Consider the following 24,906-nt stretch of genomic DNA (forward strand, 5'->3'; position numbering starts at 1 on the left):
ATAAAATAGAAACAAGTCAAACATTAACCTTTAAAATTCCAAAACATCAACAAGTCAACCATTAACCTTTAAAATAATGAAATATGAACAAGTCAATCATTAACCTATAAAATAATGAAATATGAACAAGTCAATCATTAACCTATAAAATAATAAAATATTAAGAAGTCAACCATTAACCTCTAAAATAACAAAACATTAACAAGTCAACAATTAACCTTCAAAATAATAAAATATTGACAAGTTAACCATTAATCTTTAAAATAACAAAATATTAACAAGTCTGTCATTAACCTTCAAAATAATAAAATATTAACAAGTTAACCAGTAACCTCTACAATAATAAAATATTAAGAAGTCAATCATTAACCTATAAAATAACAAAACATTAACTAATCAACCATTAACCTTCAAAATAATAAAATATTAACAAGTCAACCATTAACCTTCAAACTAACAAAACATTAACAAGTCAACCATTAACCTTTGAAATAATGAAATATGAACAAGTCAATCATTAACCTATAAAATAATAATACATTAAGAAGTCAACCATTAACGTTTAAAATAATAAAACATATACAAATCAATCATTAACCTATAAAATAATAAAATATATACAAGTTGATTACTAATCTTTAAAATGATAATATAGTTACAAGTCAATCATTAAACTATAAAATATTAAGAAGTCAACCATTAACCTCTAAAATAATAAAATAGAAACAAGTCAAACATTAACCTTTAAAATTCCAAAACATTAACAAGTCAACAATTAACCTTCAAAATAATAAAATATTAACAAGTGAACCATTAACCTCTAAAATAATAAAATATTAACAAGTCAACCATTAACCTCTAAAATAATAAAATAGTAACAAGTCAATTATTAACCATCAAAATAATACAATAGTAACAAGTTAACCATTAACCTTCAAAATAATGAAATATTAACAAGTCAACCATTAACCTCTAAAATAACAAAACATTAACAAATCAACCATTAACCTCTAAAATACTAAAATACCAACAAATTAACCTTTTATTATCACCAAACTAATAACAAAAGCCTACAATTACATATATTACGCACATAACCTTAAATAAGTCCAACCCAACCATAGTCAATTTATTAAAAAAATTCTTCGAGAGATATAAACAATTTCGTCAGTCCTTTCTATTTGGAAAAAATACGTTTCAAGTTTCCTGCACGGTTCCTGAAATTTCGGTAAAAGATCTGATTTTTTAATTTGGCAAAATGGAATCCCAAATTGGGCTCGACCGCGTTCCCCTCGCGGAACATTTCCGGCTTCTGAACGCGTAATTAAATACGAACGAATAACACCGGGCGTTACAATTTCATTTCCACGCAAGAAAGCACGGCTCTTGTTCGAGAATCTACGACAGTTATTCGCAAGCTACCGTATATACCAAAACTTTCTAATACGTACTTAGGTACCGGGTGCTATTTTAAAGTCAGATTCCACGCAGAATGTGCGTAACGTTGCCGCTCGAAATAACACGAGAGTCGCAGAAACAGTTCTTTTCCCTCCCCCCAACTCTTTCGCCTCCATAAAACTCTCGTAAACTCGCCGAGACTATGAAATTTCTTCCTTTCTCCCCTGAAACTATTACCAAGGACTCTGAGTAATCGGCCATTTTACAGTGAAATACTCGTAGCCTTGTTGTTTACGTTGAAATCGAACGATTATTATAAATAAACGCCATTTAATAAACAGATGCGATTTCCTTAAATCTACATTGGTACGAATACTTTTGTGGACTGTTTCTATGTACTGTGCAGAGTAAATTCAATATATTTTTATTAGTTAATTAATCTTCTTATAATTTGGTGTGAATACACTTTGTATATGTGTTCGTTTATGATAAAAAATTCATTGCAAAACTTTAAATGCATCCTTTGATTTTGGGGCGTTGCTTCTCATGCTCGCCGCCAGAGGGACTGCGCTCTCACAAGCGCTCGAACCCCTCGGTTGCTATATACAGGTCCACGTCGAAAGAAATATTGTTTATGAAAGTAATTACAGTCTCTCTGGTCGTTGAAACTCGGACAATTGTAATTAAACAGTGAAGTATTCGTAGCCTTGTTGCTTACGTTGAAATCGAACGATTATTATAAATAAACGCCATTTAATAAACAGATGCGATTTCCTTAAATCTACATTGGTACGAATACTTTTGTGGACTGTTTTTGTGATCACTTGTGGCCACTACTGACCAACAATGACCACTTGTGACCACTACTGACATAACCCAGACCACTTGTGACCACTACTGACCAGCAGTGACCACTACTGACCCAACCCAGCCTATTTGTGACCACTACTGACCAGCAGTGACCACTACTGACCCAACCCAGCCCATTTGTGACCACTTGTGGACACTACTGACCAACGATGACCACTTGTGACCACTACTGACCCAACACAGATCATTTGTGACCACTTATGGCCATTACTGACCAACAGTGACCACTTGTGGCCACTACTGGCATAACCCAGACCACTTGTGACCACTACTAACCAGCAGTGACCACTACTAACCAACGATGATCACTTCTGACCATTCCTGCCTAACAGTGACCACTTGTGGCGACGACTGACCAGACCACTAGCGACAACTGGTGACCACTACTGACCACTACTAACCAACAGTGACCACTTGTAACCATAGCTGCCTAACAGTGACCATTTGTGGCCACTACTGACATAACCCAGACCACTTGTGACCACTACTGACCAGCAGTGACCACTACTGACCCAACCCAGCCTATTTGTGACCACTACTGACCAGCAGTGACCACTACTGACCCAACCCAGCCCATTTGTGACCACTTGTGGACACTACTGACCAACAATGACCACTTGTGACCACTACTGACCTAACACAGGTCATTTGTGGCCACATATGGCCACTACTGACCAACAATGACCACTTGTGGCCACTACTGACATAACCCAGACCACTTGTGACCACTACTAACCAGCAGTGACCACTACTAACCAACGATGATCACTTCTGACCATTCCTGCCTAACAGTGACCACTTGTGGCGACGACTGACCAGACCACTAGTGGTAACTGGTGACCACTACTGACCACTACCAACCAACGGTGACCACTTGTGACCATAACAGTGACCATTTGTGGCCACTCGTGACCAGACCACTAGTGACAACTGGTGAGCACTACAGACATTATAAAACATTATAAAAATGCAATTTTTTCCCCCTTCTAAGGGCAACTTTATTTGCTATTCTGTGATACTGTAGGAAAATTCGGTCTCCAGAGTCGTGTGAAAATAAATGTTGAATGTAAACAAGAAATATTTGATGCTTTCGAGTGAATCGATTTTGAAAATTCCACCCGTACGCATGCGTTTCGATAGGAAATGGCTAATGTTTCTCAGCTTATCATTTCTATTTCTACGCAAATAAGTAACAAACGCCCCAATTACACCATCGTTATTCATATAAAATCGAAAATCTGCCCGTGTCACGTTTTGCAACAGCCCTTTTAAATTAATTAGTATGTCATTAGATCGGTTCCCATCAGAATTTACAAACAGAAGTAAAAGTAATGATTAATGAACAGACGCGTTAACTAGGTCATATTGGATCACGCGTACCAGATGAATTTTCGAGAATCGATCCCCTCGAAACGAGGAAATTTCGTTTCGAATTTTCCATTTGTTCATGGAAAAATACCTTCGATTCCATTATCAATTCATTGTTTCGTAGAAAACTGGTCGTTCAATGTTCATTTATTCTTTTGACCTTCGATTTTTACGATAAATTCTTCGATTAGAATCAAACAAACGAATGTTATTTTATTTTTACTGAAATTCAAGATATTTAAGTTTGGGGAAAAATAAAATTTCTTTTAATATTGATTTTTACGCTAAATTCTTCGATTAGAATCAAACAAACGAATGTTATTTTATTTTTACTGAAATTCAAGATATTTAAGTTTGGGGAAAAATATAAAATTTCTTTTAATATAGATTTTTACGCTAAATTCTTCGATTAGAATCAAACAAACGAATGTTATTTTATTTTTACTGAAATTCAAGATATTTAAGTTTGGGGAAAAATATAAAATTTCTTTTAATATTGATTTTTACGCTAAATTCTTCGATTAGAATCAAACAAATTAATGTTATTTTCCTTACCTCTTAAAGTGTTTACGAGAAAACGTATTTCGCGATTGGACGGCCGTTAGATTTTACGCGAGTTCGATTTACAGATTAAAACGACCAACGTGGGACCTTCGTGTCGTTTAAGTAACGTCGTTTCAAGTTAATATCGATGTAACGTACCGAGCATCCAAAAACAATCTTTCTTTCGAACATCTTCGACCATTTTTCTAATTCTTCTTGCGAATATTGTTTATTTTATTGCTTTATTATCGAAGAATACATATTTCAGCATTTAAATGACAGTGATCGAGGTCTCACACTCCACATCGATTGAAAACTCATTAAAAATTTCAACGTTCTGGCTCTATTTCCGAGAACAAATTTGATTTAGAAGTTATGGGGAAATTAAGCATTTAACCAAGTTCTTCCAGGGAGGTAATCTTCTTATAACTTTTTCGTTTCGTGTTCTCGAGCCTTCGGACAGTTTTGGTTAAAATTAGTTTTAAGAATCGCTCGATAGTAAGATGTTAGAAAAAATATATCGATCGCGAAACAATTATTACCGCAATTATGACTTTTAATTAAATTAAATTACTAGCCTCCGGCATTTTATAATTTTTTTCCATTTTTCGAGCAACATACGAACGCCTGTGGGTGGTACAAGACTTCCTATTTGATGTGGCGAGATTCTCTCAATGAAAATGAGTACAAACACGACAACATTTGGATAATTTTTAATTATACCTAATTGAGAATTTTTCAAAACTAGTTTGAGTATGTCAAAATGTGGTGAGAGTGTTAACAATGCATTGGCGAGATTCTCCCGATTCAAACGAGTACAAACACGATATCATTCGGACAATTTTTAATTATACGTAATTTAGAATTTTTCAAAAATAGTTTCAGTATGTCAAAATGTGGTGAGAGTGTTATTCATGTATTGGCGAGATTCTCCCGATTCAAACGAGTACAAACACGACAACATTTGGATAATTTTTAATTATACCTAATTGAGAATTTTTCAAAACTAGTTTTAGTATGTCAAAATGTGGTGAGAGTGTTATTCATGTATTGGCGAGATTCTCCCGATTCAAACGAGTACAAACACGACACCATTCGGACAATTTTTAATTATACCTAATTGAGAATTTTTCAAAAATAGTATGAGCAAGTCAAAATTAAAAGTAGTCCGAACCATGTCGTGTTTGTACTCATTATCCTCGGGAGAATCTCGCCAATACATTGATAATACTCTCACCGCATTTTGACTTACTCAAACTATTTTTGAAAGATTCCCAATTACCTATAATAAAAAATTGTCCGAATGGTGTCGTGTTTGTACTCGTTTGAATCAGGACAATCTCGCCAATATATTGATAACACTCTCACAGCATTTCAATTTCAAGTCTAGTAAATAATAAAAATTAGCAATGTATTATCAATGTATTGGCGAGATTCTCCCGATTCAAATGAGTACAAACACGACACCATTCGGATAATTTTTAATTATAGGTAATTTAGAATTTTTCAAAAATAGTTCCAGTAAGTCAAAATGTGGTGAGAGTGTTATTTATGTATTGGCGAGATTCTCCCAATTCAAACGAGTACAAACACGATATCATTCGGACAATTTTTAATTATACCTAATTTAGAATTTTTCAAAAATAGTTCCAGTAAGTCAAAATGTGGTGAGAGTGTTATCAATGTATTGGCGAGATTCTCCCGATTCAAACGAGTACAAACACGATATCATGCGGACAATTTTTAATTATACCTAATTTAGAATTTTTCAAAAATAGTTTGAGCAAGTCAAAATTAAAAGTAGTCCGAATGGTGTCGTGTTTGTACTCGTTTGAATCGGGAGAATCTCGCCAATACATTTATAATACTCTCACCGCATATTGACTTCCTCATACTATTTTTGAAAAGTTCTCAATTAGGTATAATTAAAAATTGTCCGAATGGTGTCGTGTTTGTACTCGTTTTCATCGGGACAATCTCGCCAATATATTGATAATACTCTCACAGCATTTCAATTTCAAGTCTAGTAAATAATAAAAATTATCAATGTATTATCAATGTATTGGCGAGATTCTCCCGATTCAAACGAGTACAAACACGACACCATTCGGACAATTTTTAATTATACGTAGTTTAGAATTTTTCAAAAATAGTTCCAGTAAGTCAAAATGTGGTGAGAGTGTTATCCATGTATTGGCGAGATTCTCCCGATTCAAACGAGTACAAACACGATATCATTCGGACAATATTTAATTATACCTAATTGAGAATTTTTCTAAAATAGTTCCAGTAAGTCAAAATGTGGTGAGAGTGTTATTTATGTATTGGCGAGATTCTCCCGATTCAAACGAGTCCAAACACGACACCATTCGGACAATTTTTAATTATACCTAATTTAGAATTTCTCAAAAATTGTTCCAGTAAGTCAAAATGTGGTGAGAGTGTTATTTATGTATTGGCGAGATTCTCCCGATTCAAACGAGTCCAAACACGACACCATTCGGACAATTTTTAATTATACGTAATTTAGAATTTTTCAAAAACAGTTTGAGCAAGTCAAAATTAAAAGTAGTCCAAACCATGTCGTGTTTGTACTCATTTTCATCGGGAGAATCTCGCCAATACATTGATAATACTCTCACCGCATTTTGACTTACTCAAACTATTTTTGAAAGATTCCCAATTAGGTATAATTAAAAATTGTCCGAATGGTGTCGTGTTTGTACTCGTTTGAATCGGGACAATCTCGCCAATACATTGATAATACTCTCACCACATTTTGACTTACTCAAACTATTTTTGAAAAATTCTCAATTAGGTATAATTAAAAATTGTCCGAATGGTGTCGTGTTTGTACTCATTTTCATCGGGACAATCTCGCCAATACATTGATAACACTCTCACAGCATTTCAATTTCAAGTCTACTAAATAATACAAAAATATATTGTCAAAAAGGGGGGAATATTTTCTGACCAGTTAAATAGGGAAACACATTCTAGTTTCCTTTCTCCTAAGTCAATAAAAATGAAAGCATTTGATGTTTATCTGAGTGTTATTATGTTTCTCTGTAAATCACCTGTGTCTTCCTTCATCTACAAACACCTAAACGTTATTATTGTCATATTTCTACATACTTTTACCTCAATAATGAACAACAATGACTATCTGATTGCTCCAATGCGCCACTATTTCATATCCACGAACTGAAAACAAATGCATTCGGTTGCCCCTAAGTCGCCAGAAGTAAAAGAACAGTTACAAACCCAAAACTAAATACCGCTATCGACAAAATTGTTGCCCTGCTCACATGGTCGCGTTAAAAATAACATAATCGTATCTCGACGTCGAAAATCGCTCGGATCGTGTTTGCATTGATCGCTGGGCACGGAATTATTAATACGGCCCGTGCTCCCGAAAGACAGGTGCATAATTTTCCTAGGGGCACCGTCGTTTTAAACATTTATCCGGCGCCCTCTCTCTCTCCCTTTCATTTTGAAATTTTCATCGCGTATAAGGCGCGGCAAGTTGCGCTTTTCGAGTGGGGAACTCTCGTTAGAGAGGTCGACGAATGGATGAAACCTCTGAAACGGAACGGAGTTATGAACCGATCGAGGATCCACCGCGTTCTTATCATTTATTCAGTATTGGTACCTATCTGTACGCTGCCTGGGCTTGAATATTTTATAGAAACCATTGCCCGTGTCGGCGCCTCGCCGTACTATGATACCTGGGGTCGCTGATGATCGTTCGAATCGTAAAATCGATGAGGAACCGTCGAAGGCGTTGAGGGAGACCCTTTTATCGGATTGGCGAAACCGCGATCGCTGCTGAAAGAAAAGTACACCCCCCTAGCCACCCCCACCAACCGACTCAGGTTTGTTACACGGACTTGTTTGGAGTCCCGTGACCCGGCGAATCACCCTTCTTAATTAACGAACGATTTTCGCGATGGAGGGAACGAAAGGATACTGGCCTGGGCGTTCTGGAATCGATAAAATTCTCGTCCGAGGACCGACTTCCTGACTTTTGAGCAATTTTGTGGATTAACCGTTCGCCGGTTCCTTTAAATGCACAACTGCTTTCTTTGGGAGACTTGGCTCGCAATTGGGGAGCAATGGCTTCTTGAGACACAGAAGAGTGATTGAGATGGTTGTTTTTGGTGGTTGGGAGATAGTATTGGGGATGATTTATTTATTGTAAATTGAAGATGTGTCTTGAGATGAAGTAGTAAAGGTTTGTGTTTTTGGAAAATGGGTAATTGGGAGGATTGTGGGAAGGTTTTTATTGGGTTAAAAATGGTTGACGATAGTTTGGGTTTTTGTTGTTTGATTTTTATTAGTGGATTGATGATTAGATTAGTTTGTTTAGAAAATGGTAAATTCAGAGACTCGTATGAAGATTTTTATTGTTTTAATAATAGTAGACGATATTTTGAATTTTATTATTTGAATTTTGCTACTATATTAACGATTAAATTAGTTTGTTTAGAAAATGGTAAATTCAGAGACTTGTTGGAAGATTTTTAATATTTTAAAAATAGAAGGTGATATTTTGATTTTTACTATTTGATATTTACTATTATATTATCGATTAAATTATTCAGTTTAGAAAATGGTAAATTCAGAGACTTGTTGGAAGATTTTTACTATTTTAATAATAGTAGATATTTTGAATTTTGTTATTTTAAAAATAGTAGACGATATTTTGAGTTTTATCAATTGATATTTACTACTATATTAACGATTAAATTCTTCCATTTAGAAAATGGTAAATTCAGAGACTTGTTGGAAGATTTTTACTATTTTAAAAATAGTAAACTATATTTTGATTTTTACCATTGGATATTTACTATTATATTAACGATTAAATTACTCTGTTTAGAAAATGGTAAATTCAGAGACTCGTGTGAAGATTTTTACTATTTTAAAAATAGTAGACGATATATTGATATTTATTATTTTAAAAATACTAGATGATATTTTGAGTTTTATCATTTGATATTTACTACTATATTAACGATTAAATTATTCTATTTAGAAAATGGTAAATTCAGGGACTTGTTGGAAGATTTTTACTATTTTAAAAATAGTAAACGATATTTTGATTTTTACTATTTTAAAAATAGTAGATGATATTTTGACTATTGCCATTTGATTTATGCTATTATATTAACGGTTAAATTACTGTGTTATGAAAATGGTAAATTCTGAGACTCGTATGAAGATTTTTACTATTTTAATAATAGTAGACGATATTTTGAATTTTATTATTTGAATTTTGCTACTATATTAACGATTAAATTAGTTTGTTTAGAAAATGGTAAATTCAGAGACTTGTTGGAAGATTTTTACTATTTTAAAAATTGTAGATGATATTTTAACTTTTACTATTTGATTTTTATTATTATATTAACGATTAAATTATTTTGTTTAGAAAATGATAAATTCAGAGATTTGTTGGAAGATTTTTACTATTTTAAAAATAGTAAACGATATTTTAAATTTTACTATTTTAAAAATAGTAAACGATATTTTGATTTTTACTATTTTTTAGTAATACTGGACGATATTTTGACTTTTACCATTTGATTTTGATTATTATATTAACGATTAAGTTATTCTATTTAGAAAATGATAAATCCAGAGACTGGTATGAAGATTTTTACTATTTTAAAAATAGTAGACGATATTTTGATTTTTACTATTTTTTAGTAATACTGGACGATATTTTGACATTTATCAATTGATATTTACGACTATATTAACGATTAAATTATTCTATTTAGAAAATGGTAAATTCAGAGACTTGGTGGAAGATTTTTACTATTTTAAAGATAGTAGATGATATTTTAACTTTTACTATTTGATTTTTATTAGTATATTAACGATTAAATTACTGTGTTTAGAAAATGGTAAATTCAGAGACTCGTATGAAGATTTTTATTGTTTTAATAATAGTAGACGATATTTTGATTTTTATTAATTTAAAAATACTAGACGATATTTTGATGTTTACTATTTTAAACATAGTAGAAGATATTCTGACTTTTACCACTTGATTCTTATTACTATATTAACGATTAAATTATTCTATTTAGAAAATGGTAAATTCAGAGACTTGTTGGAAGATTTTTACTATTTTAAAAATAGTAGACGATATTTTGAATTTTATTATTTTAATAATAGTAGACGATATTTTGATTTTTATTATTTTAAAGATACTAGACGATATTTTGACTATTACCATTTGATTTTTACTAGTGTATTAACGATTAAATTACTGTGTTTAGAAAATGGTAAATTCTGACTTTTGAGCAATTTTGTGGATTAACCGTTCGCCGGTTCCTTTAAATGCACAACTGCTTTCTTTGGGAGACTTGGCTCGCAATTGGGGAGCAGTGGCTTCTTGAGACACAGAAGAGTGATTGAGATGGTTGTTTTTGGTGGTTGGGAGATAGTATTGGGGATGATTTATTTATTATGAATTGAAGATGTGTCTTGAGATTGAGGAGTAAAGGTTTGTGTTTTTAGGAAATGGGTAATTGGGAGGATTGTGGGAAGGTTTTTATTGGGTTAAAAATGGTTGACGATAGTTTGGGTTTTTGTTGTTTGATTTTTATTAGTGGATTGATGATTAGATTAGTTTGTTTAGAAAATGGTAAATTCAGAGACTCGTATGAAGATTTTTATTGTTTTAATAATAGTAGACGATATTTTGATTTTTATTAATTTAAAAATACTAGACGATATTTTGATGTTTACTATTTTAAACATAGTAGAAGATATTCTGACTTTTACCACTTGATTTTTATTACTATATTAACGATTAAATTATTCTATTTAGAAAATGGTAAATTCAGAGACTTGTTGGAAGATTTTTACTATTTTAAAAATAGTAGACGATATTTTGAATTTTATTATTTTAATAATAGTAGACGATATTTTGATTTTTATTATTTTAAAGATACTAGACGATATTTTGACTTTTACCATTTGATTTTTACTAGTGTATTAACGATTAAATTACTGTGTTTAGAAAATGGTAAATTCTGACTTTTGAGCAATTTTGTGGATTAACCGTTCGCCGGTTCCTTTAAATGCACAACTGCTTTCTTTGGGAGACTTGGCTCGCAATTGGGGAGCAATGGCTTCTTGAGACACAGAAGAGTGATTGAGATGGTTGTTCTTGGTGGTTGGGAGATAGTATTGGGGATGATTTATTTATTATGAATTGAAGATGTGTCTTGAGATTAAGGAGTAAAGGTTTGTGTTTTTGGAAAATGGGTAATTGGGAGGATTGTGGGAAGGTTTTTATTGGGTTAAAAATGGTTGACGATAGTTTGGGTTTTTGTTGTTTGATTTTTATTAGTGGATTGATGATTAGATTAGTTTGTTTAGAAAATTGTAAATTCTGAGACTCGAGGTTTTTATTATTTTAATAATAGTAGATATTTTGAATTTTGTTATTTGAAAAACAGTAGACGATATTTTGAGTTTTACCATTTGAATTTTGCTACTATATTAACGATTAAATTACTGTGTTTAAAAAATGGTAAATTCAGAGAGTCTTACGAAGATTTTTACTATTTTACAAATACTAGACGATATTTTGACTTTTACCATTTGATTTTTACTATTATATTAACGATGAAATTACTGTGTTTAGTAAATGGTAAATTCAGAGACTCGTGGGAGGTTTTTACTATTTTAATAATAGTAGACGATATTTTGAATTTTACTATTATAAAAATACTAGACGATATTTTGATTTTTATTATTTTAAAAATACTAGATGATATTTTGAGTTTTATCATTTGATATTTACTACTATATTAACGGTTAAATTATTCTATTTAGAAAATGGTAAATTCAGAGAGTCTTACGAAGATTTTTACTATTTTACAAATACTAGAGGATATTTTGATATTTAGTATCTTAAAAATACTAGATGATATTTTGATTTTTACTATTTTAAAAATACTAGACGATATTTTGAGTTTTACTATTTGAATTTTGCTATTATATTAACGATTAAATTAGTTTGTTTAGAAAATGGTAAATTCTGAGACTCGTATGAAGGTTTTTACTATTTTAATAATAGTAGACGATATTTTGAATTTTACTATTTTAAAAATAGTAAACGATGTTTTGACATTTATCAATTGATATTTACTACTATATTAACGATTAAATTATTTTATTTAGAAAATAGTAAATTCAGAGACTTGATGGAAGATTTTTACCATTTTAAAAATAGTAGACCATATTTTGACATTTATCATTTGATATTTTCTACTATATTAACGGTTAAATTATTCTATTTAGAAAATGGTAAATTCAGAGACTTGTATGACGATTTTTATTATTTTAAAAATAGTAGATGATATTTTGACTTTTACCATTTGATTTTTACTATTATATTAACAATTAAATTAGTTTGTTTAGAAAATGGTAAATTCAGAGACTCGTATGAAGGTTTTTACTATTTTAAAAATAGTAGATGATATTTTGATTTATATTATTTTAAAAATACTAGATGATATTTTGATTTTTACTATTTTAATAATAGTAGATGATATTTTGACTTTTACCATTTGATTTTTACTATTATATTAACGATTAAATTACTGTGTTTAGAAAATGGTAAATTCAGATACTCGTATGAAGGTTTTTACTATTTTAAAAATAGTAGATGATATTTTGATTTATATTATTTTAAAAATACTAGATGATATTTTGATTTTTACTATTTTAATAATAGTAGATGATATTTTGATTTTTACCATTTGATTTTTACTAGTGTATTAACGATTAAATTACTGTGTTTAGAAAATGGTAAATTCAGATACTCGTATGAAGGTTTTTACTATTTTAAAAATAGTAGATGATATTTTGATTTATATTATTTTAAAAATACTAGATGATATTTTGATTTTTACTATTTTAATAATAGTAGATGATATTTTGATTTTTACCATTTGATTTTTACTAGTGTATTAACGATTAAATTACTGTGTTTAGAAAATGGTGAATTGTGGGACTCGTATGAAGATTTTTATTATCTTAAAAATGGTAGACGATATTTAGACTTTTACCATTTGATATTTACTATTATATTAACGATTAAATTAGTTTGTTTAGAAAATGGTAAATTCTGAGACTCGTATGAAGGTTTTTGCTATTTTAAAAATAGTAAACGATATTTTGATTTTTGCTATTTTAAAAATAGTAGATGATACTTTGACTTTTACCATTTGATATGTACTATTATATTAACGATTAAATTACTGTGTTTAGAAAATGGTAAATTCAGAGACTCGTATGATGATTTTTACTATTTTAAAAATACTAGACGATATTTTGATTTTTATTATTTTAAAAATACTAGATGATATTTTGATTTTTACTATTTTAAAAATACTAGATGATATTTTGACTTTTACCATTTGATTTTTACTAGTGTATTATCGATTAAATTACTGTGTTTAGGAAATGGTGAATTGTGAGACTCGTATGAAGATTTTTAGTATCTTAAAAATGGTAGACGATATTTAGACTTTTACCATTTGATATTTACTATTATATTAACGATTAAATTAGTTTGTTTAGAAAATGGTAAATTCTGAGACTCGTATGAAGATTTTTACTATTTTAAAAATAGTAGATGATATTTTAATATTTATTATTTTAAGAATAGTAGATGATATTTTGACTTTTACCATTTGATTTTTACTATTATATTAACGATTAAATTACTGTGTTTAGAAAATGGTAAATTCAGAGACTCATACGATTCCAAAACCGTTCCACGCAACTCTCTAAAGCACTCCTCCCCTCCCCCGTCCCCCTATCAGGGGTCATCATCCATCAACTTAGTAGCCCCCCAGTGCGTGAAGATTTTCAATGCCACAGACGTTCCGTCATCCTCGACCGATCCGCAGGCGTGGACACAGTCAACGAATAAAACGGTTGATCCTCTTCTTCAACCTCATTGTTTCATTCCACCTCCCCTCTCCGCCATCCCCGTCTCCATCCCCCGTCGAGAAGTGGACACATGCTCCAGTCGCCGTCCCCACGAATTCCAGGGATCAATGCGTCGGTGCGCCAAAACGCCTGCGCCGCCCCTCGGCCCCCACCACGCCCGCCAGCAACACCAGCGACGGTGACGGTCGCGTGCACCGACACGAATCCCCCACGCAGACTGGGCGTCAGAGCGCTGGTGGTCGTTCGTGGCCGTGCACCGAGAGCCCCGGTTCCCTCCGCGAGGGGGCAAAACCCACCGTCTCTCCCCACTCCCACTCCCTCGCGTTCGTACGTCGCGGGAGGGTGTGCTCCCCTCCCTCGTGCGCGACACCGGAGCCTCGGAGACTCCGAGAGCGGTTCGCGCCTGTGCAGGCTCGCAGGGACCGAGAACCGAGAGGAAACGTCCGCGGATCCGGCCTTAAGGGTCTCCTCCTAGGGCTGGTGCGTAATCCTCGCCGTATTCGCGCGTCCCCGGTGCCACACGCGAGTTCTGCGGGTCCGTTGTGCCCCCCAGGTGATGAACGCATCCTAAAAACGACCGCTACGCGTGCAACGTGCAGGGATACAGGGGACAGTCAGACGGGGGACACCCTCGACGACACGACGGACTCATTCGATCGCGGTGGCGGCGGTGGTGGTGGTTTCTTCCCTCGCGTGACACACTTTTGTCGCGAGAGAAGAGAAACTGAACTCTCTCTCTCTCTCTCCGTGTGTCTCGTTCCAGCACGTCGTGAGTGCGTAGCCGCGAGTGAGAGTTTACCTGTGTGATCGTGAGTGCCAGACGTGAACCGTGCGTAGTTCGTTCCGTAGTGACTCGCCGGGATTTTTCGGAGACCAGCTGGATCGCGGGGGTAGCATGCACCCCCGACTGCAGCCCCCCTTCGAGGGTTAAACCGCACAGGATACCAGTGCTACGTCTCCCCGCGGTGTGCAACCGAGCCTGGGCCTAGGAGTCCGCCGATTTCGCCCGCGAGAATCGGTCCCGTCGAGGACTAACCGTGTACCACATCCCCGCGCTCAAAGTGAGTCTCACGTTCTACCTCGCCCACTCGCTACCATCCACCCCCAACCGTTTTTAAGCTTCTTTCGCAACCTGAGCATTACCAGGGAGCTTGCAAAGCGTCCATGACGGATTTTTTTGGGAAATTACGCGGGGATGAAGGCGACGTAGGTTGATGGGATTTTAGAGGGGGATGGGGGGATGAAATTCACCCGTTTCGCGGAGTGGAACCTTCTTGGATGAAACCTTATCTCGTCTGGTAACGGATGTTAACGCGTTTGTCTACACGGCGGTATTACTATGGCTTTCGCGATCGCGCCGCTTCTTTCCACGCAATTATCCGTAAACATTTTAATGGAGAACGTAAACCTGCGAGGTTATTGACGTGGATTGTTGGAATAGAGCAGTTTCTGGATCGACGTAGCTTCTGTTGCTTGGAAGAGCATTTTCTGCGCATTACACGGGGGTTGTGCACGCTGTCGATTGCGAAATGACGGTGGAAAAGTGTGTTTTGAAACCAGTGATTGCGGGATTTCTTTTTGTTTTTATTTGGAACGAACGTTTGTAGTGGTAGTGAAATGATTATAGATGTGAGGGGTGTTCCATGGGGGATTATTGGAGGCCGAAATGAGACGGAAATTAGGGATACTAATTTATTGAAATTGTAATATTTTTGGTGATATAGTATGTTTTCGGGAAAGAATTTTTTTCTCGAAAGTGTGTAGGATTTCGAGGGTATGTGTATTCAACAAAAATGATTGTAATTGAGTGTTGTGAGTGAAAATAATTTTTTTGGAACGATTTGAAATATTTTTTGTTAATTTTTACTACCCCCTGTCGATTTTTCTTGAAATTTGGTTTTTCATTTTTAATAAATTTGTTTGACATCCTACTAAAATGTTGTCTAATACTAATTTGTAGTTAACCATGAGCTCTAGCTTAGAAAAAAGTTTCATTGAAATAGATTCACTATTGTAAGAGTTATGGTCGTTTGAAAATTCGTCTACTTTTAGGCGGTTTTTCTCATTTTGTTGAGTCAAGGATCAACTTTTCGAATATTCTTGGAATTTCTATATATTATCCATTAAAATACGCGTTGTTTGCCTCTTCAAATATTAAAATCCTCCAATCCGTTGAGAAGTTATGATATTTTAAATATTTACATGAAATTTCGAGGAAACATTTACTGGCCAGACATTATATTTTCAGTAATGAATTTTTTTCTCGAAAGTGCGTAGGATTTCGAGGGTATGTGTAGTCAACAGAAATGTTTGTAATTGAGTCTTGTAACTGAAAATAATTTTTTTGGAACGATTTGAAATATTTTTTGTTAATTTTTACTACCCCCTGTCGATTTTTCTTGAAAATTCGTTTTTCATTTTTGGTAAATTTGTTTGAGGTTGTACGGAAATGTTGTTTAATACTTTTTTGTAGGCATCCATGAGCTCTACTTACATACGAAATTTCATTCAGATACGTTCATTATTGTAGGAGTTATGGTTATTTGAATATTGGACTAGTTTTATGGGGGTTTTCTCACTTTACGGGGTCAAGGTTCAACTTTTCGAATATTCTTGGAATTTCTATATATTATCCATTAAAATACGCGTTGTTTGCCTTTTTAAACATTAAAATCCTCCAATCCGTTGAGAAGTTATGATATTTTAAATATTTGCATGAAATTTCGAGGAAGCATTTCTTGGCCATAAATTATATTTTCGTTAAAGAATTTTTTTCTCGAAAGTGCGTAGGATTTCGAGGGTATGTGTGTTCAACAAAAATGATTGTAATTGAGTGTTGTGAGGGAAAATAATTTTTTTGGAACGATTTGAAATTTTTTTTTTGGTCATTTTTACTACCCCCTGTCGATTTTTCTTGAAAATTCGTTTTTCATTTTTGGTAAATTTGTTTGAAGTTGTATGGAAATGTTGTCTAATACTAATTTGTAGTTAACCATGAGCTCTACCTTAGAAAAAAGTTTCATTGAAATAGATTCACTATTGTAGGAGTTATGGTTATTTGAATATTGGATTAGTTTTATGGGGGTTAAGGAACAAGTTTTCAGCTATTTTGTGAATTTCTACATATTGTGCACTAAAATACGCGTTGTTTGCCTCTTCAAACATTAAAATCCTCCAATCCGTTGAGAAGTTATGATATTTTAAATATTTGCATGAAATATCGAGGAAACATTTCTTGGCCAGAAATTATACTTTCAGTAATGAATTTTTTTCTCGAAAATGCGTTAGGATATGGGGGGTATGTGTATTCAACAGAAATGATTGTAATTGAGTCTTGTAAGTGAAAATAATTTTTTTAGAACGATTTAAAATTTTTTTTTTCGTTGATTTTTACTACCCCTGTCGATTTTTCTTGAAAATTCGTTTTCCATTTTTAATAAATTTGTTTGACATCCTACCAAAATGTTGTCGAATACTAATTTGTAATTAACCATGCACTCTACCTTAGAAAAAAGTTTCATTGAAATAGATTCACTATTGTAGGAGTTATGGTTATTTGAATATTGGATTAGTTTTATGGGGGTTTTCTCAATTTACGGGGTTAAGGAACAAGTTTTCGGCAATTTTTTTAATTTCGACATATTCTTTACTAAAATACGCGTTGTTTGCCTCTTTAAACATTAAAATCCTCCAATCCGTTGAGAAGTTATGATACTTTAAACATTTGCATGAAATTTCGAGGAAGCATTTCTTGGCCAGAAATTACATTTTCGTTAATGAATTTTTTTCTCGAAAGTGCGTAGGATTTCGAGGGTATGTGTGTTCAACAGAAATGATTGTAATTGTATCTTGTAAGTGAAAATAATTTTTTTGGAATGATTTGAAATTTTTTTTTTGATGATTTTTCTACCCTTGTTAATTTTTCTTGAAAATTCGTTTTCCATTTTTGGTAAATTTGTTTGAAGTTTTATGGAAATGTTGTTCAGTACTTTTTTATAGGTATCTATGAGCTCTACTTCAGAAAAAAGTTTCATTGAAATAGATTCACTAGTGTAGGAGTTATGGTTATTTGAATATTGGATTAGTTTTATGGGGGTTTTCTCAATTCATGGGGTTAAGGAACAAGTTTTCGGCTACTTTATGAATTTCGACATATTCTTTACTAAAATACGCGTTATTTGCCTCTTCAAACATTAAAATCCTCCAATCCGTTGAGAAGTTATGATACTTTAAACATTTGCATGAAATTTCGAGGAAGCATTTCTTGGCCAGAAATTACATTTTCGTTAATGAATTTTTTTCTCGAAAGTGCGTAGGATTTCGAGGGTATGTGTGTTCAACAGAAATGATTGTAATTGTATCTTGTAAGTGAAAATAATTTTTTTGGAATGATTTGAAATTTTTTTTTTGATGATTTTTCTACCCTTGTTAATTTTTCTTGAAAATTCGTTTTCCATTTTTGGTAAATTTGTTTGAAGTTTTATGGAAATGTTGTTCAGTACTTTTTTATAGGTATCTATGAGCTCTACTTCAGAAAAAAGTTTCATTGAAATAGATTCACTAGTGTAGGAGTTATGGTTATTTGAATATTGGACTACTTTTTTGGGGGTTTTCTCAAATTATGGGGTTAAGGAACAAGTTTTCGGATATTTTTTGAATTTCTACATATTCTTCACTAAAATACGCGTTATTTGCCTTTTTAAACATTAAAATCCTCCAATCCGTTGAGAAGTTATGATATTTTAAACATTTGCATGAAATTTCGAGGAAACATTTACTGGCCATAAATTATATTTTCGTTAATGAATTTTTTTCTCGAAAGTGCGTAGGATTTCGAGGGTATGTGTGTTCAACAGAAATGATTGTAATTGTGTCTTGTAAGTGAAAATAATTTTTTTGGAATGATTTGAAATTTTTTTTTTGATGATTTTTACTACCCTTGTTAATTTTTCTTGAAAATTCGTTTTTCATTTTTGGTAAATTTGTTTGACATCCTATCAAAATGGTGTCTAATACTAATTTGTAGTTAGCCATGAGTACTAGCTCAGAAAAAAGTTTCATTGAAATAGATTCACTAGTGTAGGAGTTATGGTTATTTGAATATTGGACTACTTTTTTGGGGGTTTTCTCAAATTATGGGGTTAAGGAACAAGTTTTCGGATATTTTTTGAATTTCTACATATTCTTCACTAAAATACGCGTTATTTGCCTCTTGAAACATTAAAATCCTCCAATCCGTTCAGAAGTTATGATGTTTTAAAGATACACACGAAATTTCAGTGAAGCATATCAACGCTATGGTCAGACATTATATTTTCAGTAATGAATTTTTTTCTCGAAACTGCGTAGGATTTCAAGGGTATGTCTAATGACAAAAAATGATTGTTATTGCCCCCCGCAATCGACAATAATTTTTCCAGAATGATTAAAAATTTATTAACTTCATTTCTTAATAACTTTTCAACGAATCCTCAATCAACAAATTGGTATTCTTGATTTTCGTCTTATTTTGGCCTCCAGAATCTCCCATTAAAATTTCCCCCACGCATAGTCGTACGCTCTCTATATACAAAGGGGTACAATAAACCTAAACGTACAAATCTTATAACTCGATCTACAATTTAAAAAACTCAATATAGAGCACGCGTAATCTTAAGATTAAATAATGTTCCTCACATTTAATGCTACTTACACATATAATGCTACTTACTACTTACTCATAATAGGGGCAAGATTTAAATATTTTACATAGAAAAATGGCACCAAAAAAGCTATACAAATTGATCACGCGCGAATGTATCGACCGCGAACAGCTCCAGGCGAAAAACTCGTTAAAACGATTTCCAAAATCTAATTAATGTCTAATCTCGCGGAGCGGTAAAACCACTGTAAAACCCTGAAATAAAGCGTTTTTTTCCAATTTTTTTTTGCATGGATGGAAAAATAAAAGGATAATAATATTCAAGAATGGCATCAGCGTCGTCATTTTGCACTATTTTTGAATAAATATTCTTTTTTTAACACTCAACGACATGGGTAATAAAAATACTAGGAATTTTTGTATTATTTCCCACTAATTTAACCTAAGAAATACTAGCAATTTTCTAATCTAGCCTAACACTAGCAATTTTTGTATTATTTTCTTCTAATCTGACCTAACAAAAACTAGCAATTTTTGTATTATTTCCCTCTAATCTAACCTACCAAATATCATCAATTTTTGCATTATTTTCTTCTAATTTAACCTAACAAATACCAGCAATTTACTAATCTAGCCTAATACTAGCAATTTTTGTATTATTTCCCTCTAATCTAACCTAACAAATATTATCAATTTGTGTACTATTTCCCTGTAATCTAACCTAACAAATACCATCAATTTTTCCATTATTTTCTTCTAATTTAACCTAACAAATGCCAGCAATTTTCTAATCTAGCCTAAAATAAGCAATTTCTGTATAATTTTCTCCCAATCTAACCTTACAAATACTATCAATTTTAGTATTATTTCCCTCTAATCTAGCTTAACAAATATCATCAATTTTTGTATTATTTCCCTCTAAATTAATCTAAGAAATACCAGCAATTTTCTAATCTAGCTTAATACTGCAATTTTTGTATTATTTTCTTCTAATCTAACCTAACAAATACTAGCAATTTTTGTGTGATTTCACTCTAATCTAGCTTAACCAATATTATCAATTTTTATATTATTTTCTTCTAATTTAACCTTACAAATACCAGCAATTTGCTAATCCAGCCTAATACTAGCAATTTTTGTATTATTTCCCTCTAATCTAACCTAACAAATATTATCAATTTGTGTACTATTTCCCTGTAATCTAACCTACCAAATATCATCAATTTTTGCATTATTTTCTTCTAATTTAACCTAACAAATGCCAGCAATTTTCTAATCTAGCCTAAAACAAGCAATTTCTGTATAATTTTCTACCAATCTAACCTTATAAATACTATCAATTTTAGTATTATTATCCTCTAATCTAGCTTAACAAATATTATCAATTTTTATATTATTTCCCTCTAATTTAACCTAAGAAGTACCAGCAATTTTCTAATCTAGCTTAATACTGCAATTTTTGTATTATTTTCTTCTAATCTAACCTAACAAATACTAGCAATTTTTGTGTGATTTCACTCTAATCTAGCTTAACCAATATTATCAATTTTTATATTATTTTCTTCTAATTTAACCATACAAATACCAGCAATTTTCTAATCTAGCCTAAAACAAGCAATTTCTGTATAATTTTCTCCCAATCTAACCTTACAAATACTATCAATTTTAGTATTATTTCCCTCTAATCTAGCTTAACAAATATCATCAATTTTTGTATTATTTCCCTCTAAATTAATCTAAGAAATACCAGCAATTTACTAATCTAGCCTAAAACTAGCAATTTTTGTATTATTTTCTTCTAATCTAACCTAACAAATACTAGCAATTTTTGTGTGATTTCACTCTAATCTAGCTTAACCAATATTATCAATTTTTATATTATTTTCTTCTAATTTAACCTAACAAATGCCAGCAATTTTCTAATCTAGCCTAAAACTAGCAATTTTTGTATTATTTCCCTCTAATCTAACCTAACAAATATTATCAATTTGTGTACTATTTCCCTGTAATCTAACCTAACAAATACCATCAATTTTTCCATTATTTTCTTCTAATTTAACCTAACAAATGCCAGCAATTTTCTAATCTAGCCTAAAACAAGCAATTTCTGTATAATTTTCTCCCAATCTAACCTTACAAATATTATCAATTTTAGTATTATTTCCCTCTAATCTAGCTTAACAAATATCATCAATTTTTGTATTATTTCCCTCTAAATTAATCTAAGAAATACCAGCAATTTTCTAATCTAGCCTAATATTATCAATTTTTATATTATTTTCTTCTAATCTAACCTAAAAAATACCAGCAATTTACTAATCTAGCCTAATATTAGCAATTTTTGTATTATTTTCTTCTAATCTAACCTAACAAATACTAGCAATTTTTGTGTGATTTCACTCTAATCTAGCTTAACATATATCATCAATTTTTATATTATTTTCTTCTAATTTAACCATACAAATACCAGCAATTTACTAATCTAGCTTAATACTAGCAATTTTTTGTATTATTTCCCTTTAATCTAACCTAACAAATACTATTAATTTTTGTATTATTTCCCTCTAATCTAGCTTAACAAATACTATCAATTTTTGTATTATTTACCTCTAATCTAACCTAAAAAATACCAGCAATTTTCTAATCTAACCTAACAAATACCAGCAATTTTCTCATCCAGCCTAATACTAGCAATTTTTGTATTATTTTCTTCTGATTTAACCAAACAAATACCATCAATTTTTGCATTATTTTCCTCTAATCTAACCAAACAAATGCCAGCAATTTTCTAATCTAGCCTAACAAATACCAGCAATTTTTGTATTATTTCATTCATACATTATCACATTTTTATATTAGTAAGGTATTCGTAAAACAAATCTGTTCTTTTCTGTGGTTGTTCCTTTTACGAACAAAATTAAACAAAATTAAATAGTGTACATTTGAAAAATAATATGGAATTAAGTCGTACGTTAAGGGGTTAAGAATCATGATAAATATTTTTATAATTGTTTGAAATCTGACGGTCGAATCAACTTCTCTGGTACGAGTTAGATTCGATGCACCAATAGAACACGTACGAGTTAACTACATATCATTTTCCAAATGCAAATCACGCGAATCGTCGAGTATGCATTCGCGATTCAGCTATCTAGACACACCGCGTTCGTCGAATTTGTCGCCACGTTGACTTTCGTCGCGGAGGTTATTCAACAAATTCGTTATTTATGCAAACCCCGTTGGATATTCAGGGGATCGTACAAAAAGAATTCCGGCTAAACACAATGGCCACGCATTGGGGAAGATTTATGTATCGTTCCTGGGGATTCGTGCCCCAGGAAGCGTACACGTCTATTCGGCCATTTAATTTAATCCGCCGCCATTTGTTACAAGGGAAATTGAATTTCTCTATTTTTGCATCAACAATTTACGACCCGCAGTTATCTATCTGTCAGTTTAAACGAGAAACTAACAAATGTTTAGCTTGAGAAAATATGCATTGGATGATATGATCGATAGTGTAATGATTATTGCTAAATTTATTTGGAAGATGGAAGATTTATTTCGAAGAAAAGATAGATTTTTATTATTTCCTGATGATCTGGTCTAATAAATACTAGCCAGTTTTGTATTATTTCCTTTCTAATCTAACTTAAGTAATGTTATTAATTTTTGTATTATTTATCTGTAATATGACCTAACAAATAGTAGCAATTTTTGTATTATTTATTTCTATTCTAGCCTAGTACTAGCAATTTTTCTATTATTTATTTTTATTCTAGCCTAATAGTAGCAATTTTTGTATTATTTTATTCTAATCTAACCTAACTAATACTATAAATTTTTGTATTATATCTCTGTAATCTAACCTAACAAATAGTAGCAATTTTCGCTTTATTTCCTTCTATTCTAGCCCAATACTAGCAATTTTTCTATTATTTCTCTCTAATCTAACCTAACTAATGCTATCGATTTTTGTATTATTTCCTTTCTAATCTAATTTAACTAATGTTATTAATTTTTGTATTATTTATCTCTAATATGACCTAACAAATAGTATCAATTTTTGTATTATTTATTTCTATTCTAGCCTAATACTAGCAATTTTTCTATTATTTATTTTTATTCTAGCCTAATAGTAGCAATTTTTGTATTATTTTATTCTAATCTAACATAACTAATACTATAAATTTTTGTATCATATCTCTCTAATCTAATCTAACAAATACCAGCAATTTTCGCTTTATTTCCTTCTATTCTAGCCTAATACTATACATTTTTGTATTATTTATTTTTATCCTAGCTTGATACTAGCAATTTCTGTATTATTTTATTCTAATCTAACTTAACAAATATTATCAATTTTTGTAATATTTCTTTCTAATCTAATTTAACTAATGTTATTAATTTTTGTATTATTTCTCTGTAATCTAACCTAACAAATAGTAGCAATTTTTGTATTATTTATTTCTATTCTAGCCTAATACTAGCAATTTTTCTATTATTTATTTTTATTCTAGCCTAATAGGAGCAATTTTTGTATTATTTTATTCTAATCTAACCTAACTAATACTATAAATTTTTGTATTATATCTCTCTAATCTAATCTAACAAATACCAGCAATTTTCGCTTTATTTCCTTCTATTCTAGCATAATACTAGACATTTTTGTATTATTTATTTTTATTCTAGCTTGATACTAGCAATTTCTGTATTATTTTATTCTAATCTAACCTCCCAAATACCATCAATTTTTGTATTATTTCTTTCTAATCTAACTTAACTAATGTTATTAATTTTTGTATTATTTATCTGTAATATGACCTAACAAATAGTAGCAATTTTTGTATTATTTATTTCTATTTTAGTCTGATACTAGCAATTTTTCTATTATTTATTTTTATTCTAGCCTAATAGTAGCAATTTTTCTATTATTTATTTTTATTCTAGCCTAATAGTAGCAATTTTTGTATTATTTTATTCTAATCTAACATAACTAATACTATAAATTTTTGTATTATATCTCTCCAATCTAATCTAACAAATACCAGCAATTTTCGCTTTATTTCCTTCTATTCTAGCCTAATACTAGACATTTTTGT

General features: G+C 31.6%; 2 protein-coding genes across 4 annotated transcripts in view; one reads left to right on the top strand and one right to left on the bottom strand.

Moving 5' to 3' along the window:
- The window catches only part of Ecd (ecdysoneless cell cycle regulator), a 73,816-nt gene that overhangs the window by 6,418 nt on the left and 42,492 nt on the right, over positions 1-24,906 (bottom strand). The gene's annotated exons all lie outside the window — the stretch shown is intronic.
- Dpr12 (defective proboscis extension response 12) overlaps positions 14,586-24,906 on the top strand; it is a 236,532-nt gene continuing 226,211 nt past the window's right edge. For all 3 annotated transcript variants that reach the window (XR_013080934.1, XR_013080935.1, XM_076780861.1), the window contains exon 1: positions 14,586-15,224. The gene's annotated coding sequence lies outside the window, so the exon portion shown is untranslated. The remainder of the gene's footprint in view (positions 15,225-24,906) is intronic.

This window comes from Colletes latitarsis, chromosome 13 (assembly GCF_051014445.1).
Source record: "Colletes latitarsis isolate SP2378_abdomen chromosome 13, iyColLati1, whole genome shotgun sequence".
Classification (NCBI taxonomy): Eukaryota; Metazoa; Arthropoda; class Insecta; order Hymenoptera; family Colletidae; genus Colletes; species Colletes latitarsis.